Genomic DNA, 6739 nt, shown 5'->3' with positions numbered 1-6739 from the left:
GTTCCAGACTGTAGCGCCTAGACCCGCTCGGAAACCGCGGCCGGCTTAAGTTGTCAGCTGATAGGCCTCTTAACATCTGAATTAATGCAAGCAGACGACATTGTAAGCAATATTTCTAAAACACCACGCAGCAGTCTGACCACTGTCCATGAAGGTTTCAGCTGAATCTTCATGGACCCCTAGACGGGAAGAGGTGATCCTGTGATACTTTTGTCGCATAAAACCGTTTTTCGTTTTTATGCTTTCGAAATATTATCATACTTCGTATACGTCTATTTTTTCGGACCCTGCATTGTGTTCCGTCGGCAGACAAGAAGAGCAACAAAACGAGACAGAGGGAGGGAAATCTGCGTTTCCGAGAAACACACCGACGTACGATATGCTACCCATTACCATGACTCACCGACATTAACCACAAATCTTACCTATTTAAAGTGGCCGAAGGAGCAAACGTGACATTACGGAACGACATTGAATCTTACTCAACATCCTGTTCAACTTTCTTGTTCTGTCATGTAATTTAGTGCGTAATACAATATTTGCAAAGAAACTACACCTTCTTCCTGATATACGAGGGACATCCACTAAGTAATGCAACACTTCTACACTCCTGGAAATGGAAAAAAGAACACATTGACACCGGTGTGTCAGACCCACCATACTTGCTCCGGACACTGCGAGAGGGCTGTACAAGCAATGATCACACGCACGGCACAGCGGACACACCAGGAACCGCGGTGTTGGCCGTCGAATGGCGCTAGCTGCGCAGCATTTGTGCACCGCCGCCGTCAGTGTCAGCCAGTTTGTCGTGGCATACGGAGCTCCATCGCAGTCTTTAACACTGGTAGCATGCCGCGACAGCGTGGACGTGAACCGTATGTGCAGTTGACGGACTTTGAGCGAGGGCGTATAGTAGGCACGCGGGAGGCCGGGTGGACGTACCGCCGAATTGCTCAACACGTGGGGCATGAGGTCTCCACAGTACATCGATGTTGTCGCCAGTGGTCGGCGGAAGGTGCACGTGCCCGTCGACCTGGGAGCGGACCGCAGCGACGCACGGATGCACGCCAAGACCGTAGGATCCTACGCAGTGCCGTAGGGGACCGCACCGCCACTTCCCAGCAAATTAGGGACACTGTTGCTCCTGGGGTATCGGCGAGGACCATTCGCAACCGTCTCCATGAAGCTGGGCTATGGTCCCGCACACTGTTAGGCCGTCTTCCGCTCACGCCCCAACATCGTGCAGCCCGCCTCCAGTGGTGTCGCGACAGGCGTGAATGGAGGGACGAATGGAGACGTGTCGTCTTCAGCGATGAGAGTCGCTTCTGCCTTGGTGCCAATGATGGTCGTATGCGTGTTTGGCGCCGTGCAGGTGAGCGCCACAATCAGGACTGCATACGACCGAGGCACACAGAGCCAACACCCGGCATCATGGTGTGGGGAGCGATCTCCTACACTGGCCGTACACCACTGGTGATCGTCGAGGGGACACTGAATAGTACACGGTACATCCAAACCGTCATCGAACCCATCGTTCTACCATTCCTAGACCGGCAAGGGAACTTGCTGTTCCAACAGGACAATGCACGTCCGCATGTATCCCGTGCCACCCAACGTGCTCTAGTAGGTGTACGTCAACTACCCTGGCCAGCAAGATCTCCGGATCTGTCCCCCATTGAGCATGTTTGGGACTGGATGAAGCGTCGTCTCACGCGGTCTGCACGTCCAGCACGAACGCTGGTCTAACTGAGGCGCCAGGTGGAAATGGCATGGCGAGCCGTTCCACAGGACTACATCCAGCATCTCTACGATCGTCTCCATGGGAGAATAGCAGCCTGCATTGCTGCGAAAGGTGGATATACACTGTACTAGTGCCGACATTGTGCATGCTCTGTTGCCTGTGTCTATGTGCCTGTGGTTCTGTCAGTGTGATCATGTGATGTATCTGACCCCAGGAATGCGTCAATAAAGTTTCCCCTTCCTGGGACAATGAATTCGCGGTGTTCTTATTTCAATTTCCAGGAGTGTATTTTCTCGTCCAATTTCGGTTTAAAAGATGCAGAATTTATTGCAAGACAACGTGGACTATTCTCGCCTCAGGCTCTAGGGCTTCAGGAAGATCAGGCAGGTGGCGGCGTTATACATAGCTTACAAAATTGCGTCTGTAATGGAGGAGCGTTCCAGGCAGAGAGCTGTCACTGACTTTGTTATGCAGAAAAACCAGAGCATCCCAGGTATTCACAGGCGCTTGTAAAATATCAACGGAGACCGGGCAGGGAACAAAAGCACTGTGAGTCGTTGGGCGAGGCGTCTGTCAACATAGAAATGTCGCGCGAAACTGTCACATCTTCGGCGTCCCGGCCGGCCGTACACAGATTGTCTCCCACAATTTGGAACGTGCGGGCACTCTCATTACAAATTATCGACGGATCACAATCAAACACCTCGCTGCACAACTGGACATCTCTGTAGGTAGTATTGACACAATCGTCCAATACTTTCGGTACTCAAACGTGTGTGTGCGCTGGATTCTTCGCAGTCTAACAGAAGACAATAAAGAGCAACGAAGGAACAACTGTGCGGAATTGCTTCGCAGTACGATGCTGATAGTGACAATTTGTTGTAGTACATAGTCAAGGCGAAGCAACATGGGTTCATCACTTCGAATTGGAAACAAAACTGCAATCCCCCCCCTCCGAAGAAAACATTCAAAGCCACTATCTCGGCTTTCCAGGTCATGGCAAAACTCTTCTGGGACTCTGATTGGGCTATTTTGTTTGATGTCCTCCCTCATGCAGCAACGATTAACTCCGAGGTGCACTGTGCTACTCTCAGGAATCCAGAGCGTTCATCGCCACAAAAATGTAAGCGAACTTCTCATTCTCCATGACAACACAAGACCTTGCACGAGTCTACTCACATTGGACTGTTATTCTTCATCCGTCCTACAGCCCGGGTCTCGCAGCTTCCGGCTTCCATCTGTTTGACCCAAGGAAGGCAGCACCCCGCGAGGAGCGCGCGTGGATGATGGTGGGACGCTGTCACCGACATCGACCAGTAGAGAGGTGCCCCGCGATCATACAGGCCCTCCAAGTAAGGTGTCGTAAGTTCGTCACATTGAAGAGAGCTTGTTTTGAAAATTAGTGATTTGTATTCAAAAGCGTGCGTAAAACCAAGATGCGTTTAGAAAAAAAGAACTGTTTCATTACGTACCGACCACCACTCGTACAATGTCTTCCAGAAAAACTCGGAGGCGGCCGGAGTGGCCATGCGGTTCTAGGCGCTACAGTCTGCAACCGAGCCACCGCTGCGGTCGCAGGTTCGAATCTTCCCTTGGGCATGGATGTGTGTGAAGTCCTTAGGTTAGTTAGGTTTAATTAGTTCTAAGATCTAGGCGACTGATGACCTTAGAAGTTAAGTCGCATAGTGCTCAGAGCCATTTGAACCATTTTTTTGAAAGACTCGCAACTACTATGCGAATCGGTAGTAAATATGTATCTGTAGGGAAGTAAAATACTATCATACTCTGCTGAAGATTAGATGGGTAGATCACATAACTAATGAGGAGGTATTGAATAGAATTGGGGAGGAGTTTGTGGCACAACTTGACAAGAAGAAGGGACCGGTTGGTAGGACATGTTCTGAGGCATCAGGGGATCACAAATTTAGCATTGGAGCGCAGCGTGGAGGGTAAAAACCGTAGAGGGAGACCAAGAGATGAATACACTAAGCAGATTGAGAAGGATGTAGGTTGCAGTAAGTACCGGGAGATGAAGAAGCTTGCACAGGATAGAGTAGCATGGAGAGCTGCATCAAACCAGACTCAGGACTGAAGACAACAACAACAACAACAACAACTATCTGTTATGGAGGATTTCGCACGTACATTTTCGTTTTTTAACTTTGAGTAATTACTTAACAGCGACGATGACAGCACGGTGTTCACTATTGTGTTTTAAAGATAAGTTACTGCAATAACCCTTTTTTTAATTGCCACCCCCAAACTCAGTACACTTATAAGAATTCACTTTCTAACGCGAAATACTACTAATCGCAGCTTCTTATCTGTTTGAATTTTTTTCAGTAGACACAATGAATAAGTTATTTAAACGCCCATTTCGCTAGGAGAATGCTTTAATGGCCAGTTCCTCCACGTGGTCTGACAACTTTTTATTTAGAATTTGAAACAACGTATCCACGAGACAGTTATTTACAGTAACTGGGCCAGAGAGTTGACTGTGGGTAGTAAATGTTTGTTTGAAAAACAGAGGTTCCATAAATAGCTGGATCCGTGGAATTACAGACTCTCATTTAGTATAATAATAACTTCACTCACACTAAATGCAATGTTAACGTTTTGTAACGGGTAATATGACGCCAATCTAAATATCAGTGCGGATGCTCTGCACAGTCAGCAATTGATCGTCTGCGAAATGTACTTCAGTACCAGTTCATTTTATCACTACTTCAAATCTGTCATTTACGAGCATAATTGTCAGTAAAAGCAGATCACCATAAACCTTCGTATGATTTTAAGCACATTAGAAACATAAAAGTCACTTATTCTTTTACTATGGATTGTCACAGGGTGCTTATGTAAATTGGAGCAGTAATATGCTTTTCAGAGCTGTGACTGATATTATCTTTCACATAATTGAAAAGAATTAAGTTCATTTCCCATCCCAAAGGCATTTGGTACGGAAAGCATAATCTTTTGTTTATAATATCTATTCGTATCAGTGTAACGAGATGTAAAATTATAATCGATAGGTACTCTAAACATTTACCCAAATAATAATTTATGTTAACTTTAAAGTTGATCCGATTACTAACGACTTGTTACTGCTTATATAGGCTTGCAACAAGAGCAACAGTACAAATAATGAGAAGAGAGAGACAGTTCGTATAAACTTTCATATGTTTGTTTGGGAACCATCTGGTTGTCATGGCAGCAATCTTGAGTCAAGTTGTCATCTGTATGAAAACAGAAGTGATGTTTCACTTCAGCAGTGACTTACTTCCGTCTATACCCCTTCACACTGACGAGATTGCTGTTCACTCAGGAAATAACAAACTGTCGTGCAGAGAGACATTCATGCTCTGGTCACATTTTCCATATTTTTTGTCATCATTCCACTAAGCGGTGTTTACAAAACATTTTATTATAACATCTAGATCACCAGACTTTCCTTATGTACGATGACCAGTTTCAACCGTCCTTCAGGCCGTACAGTTATTACCGCCGTAACTACTCATTTACTAAATTACTACCATAGTCAAGGCGTTCCCAGAGTAGTGATAAAACATAAATTATTTCCTCGAATCCTCCATCATATCTATCCCTCTTTAATAATTCACCTGAAATTGTGTTCATAAAGTTGGTTACGTGGAATTACTCTGGCAATTAAACAGTGGTGTAACTAGAGAATGGCAGGGATGAAATTTTTGTTACAGGCACAAAATGAGGAATGGGAAAAGAAAAGCCGAACAGGATCGGTGAAGTAGGAGATGGGGAAGAAGAAGAAGTAAAAGATGAAATCAAAGGAACAGACTGGAGGGCAATAAAATGGAAAAGGGATGGAATTTAGATGAAAGAGAATTTGAAGGATATTTGGATTGCACTCTGCTTAACAACTGTGCCGTTAGACCTACCTTTCCCAGATACAGACACGCTTGTTTCTTATTTTTGGCGACTCGTTGATCCAAGTGGTCAACTTAGTGAGAGTGTAAAGAGTATATCTGGCATTTGTTTTATCTGATAGGAATTTGTATTGATCGGCAGCGAAATAATAATAAAACACTGGCGTTGTTGTTACGGGCTATGAACATTGATGTGTTTTTCCATGTATTGAGTTGAATCATAGAAAAAAGCATTGCTGCAACGTGTACCGTTTACTTCGTTGTAATCTCATGTCGATCTCCAAAAATGAATAAAAAGGCTAAGTAGAGATGATGATTAAACGAAAAATGGGGAAATGTTTATTTGGTGGTAGGGGTAAAGGTGCTATGTTAGAGATTTCCTGGATGGCAGTTACCATAATCATAATGTAACACTAGCTTTCACAGCTGTCTGGACTTCAACAGGTTTGGCTCGTAATGTAACACTAGCTTTCACAACTGTCTGGACTTCAACAGGTTTAGCTCTATATATAGTAAGATACCATCTTAGTATATATATAGTTAAGGCTCACCGGCCACTTGACCATCATCTTCTTTTGTGCGAATGCACAAACAGTGCCCGAACTCTTGCGGGAATCGGCAACGCGCCGCGAGTAATGAGTATAATGGGCGTGGGCACTACGAATGTAGTGCGGGACAATACGTTGAGAATGTGGGTTTCGCGGAAGGGGTGCCAGAGATAAATCCCTGCAGTCGCGCTATCCTCTGAGTCCTCGGTGGCTCAGATGGATAGAGCGTCTGCCATGTGAGCAGGAGATCCCGGGTTCGAATCCCGGTCGGGGCACAGATTCTCATCTGTCCCTGTTGACGTATGTCAACGCCTGTAAGCAACTAAGGATGTTCATTTCATTGTAGGGATGAGCTCTGCCATTATTCAACCGTAATTCCGTCACCTTTTCCAATTAGATCTCGTTCGTAGTTCTAGGCTATATGGAGATCTCAATGGCGAGTGATATGAATAATATCGATTCTGTAATTGATATGTGTTCAAAAGTTTATTGATATTAGTGTTTAGGTATGACCCAATTCGTGATGTCGCTGTTGCTATTTCGGCCACCAC

General features: G+C 45.4%; 1 non-coding gene across 1 annotated transcript; it reads left to right on the top strand.

Moving 5' to 3' along the window:
* Positions 1-6389: 6389 nt before the first annotated feature.
* Trnat-ugu lies at positions 6390-6463 on the top strand. Its single transcript has one exon. It is a non-coding gene; the product is annotated as a tRNA-Thr (tRNA).
* The last annotated feature ends 276 nt before the right edge of the window (positions 6464-6739 follow it).

This window comes from Schistocerca americana, chromosome 1, assembly GCF_021461395.2.
Source record: "Schistocerca americana isolate TAMUIC-IGC-003095 chromosome 1, iqSchAmer2.1, whole genome shotgun sequence".
In the NCBI taxonomy this organism is placed as follows: Eukaryota; Metazoa; Arthropoda; class Insecta; order Orthoptera; family Acrididae; genus Schistocerca; species Schistocerca americana.
The sequence above is the reverse complement of the archived record's forward strand: the minus strand, read 5'-3'. Positions and strand labels throughout refer to the sequence as shown.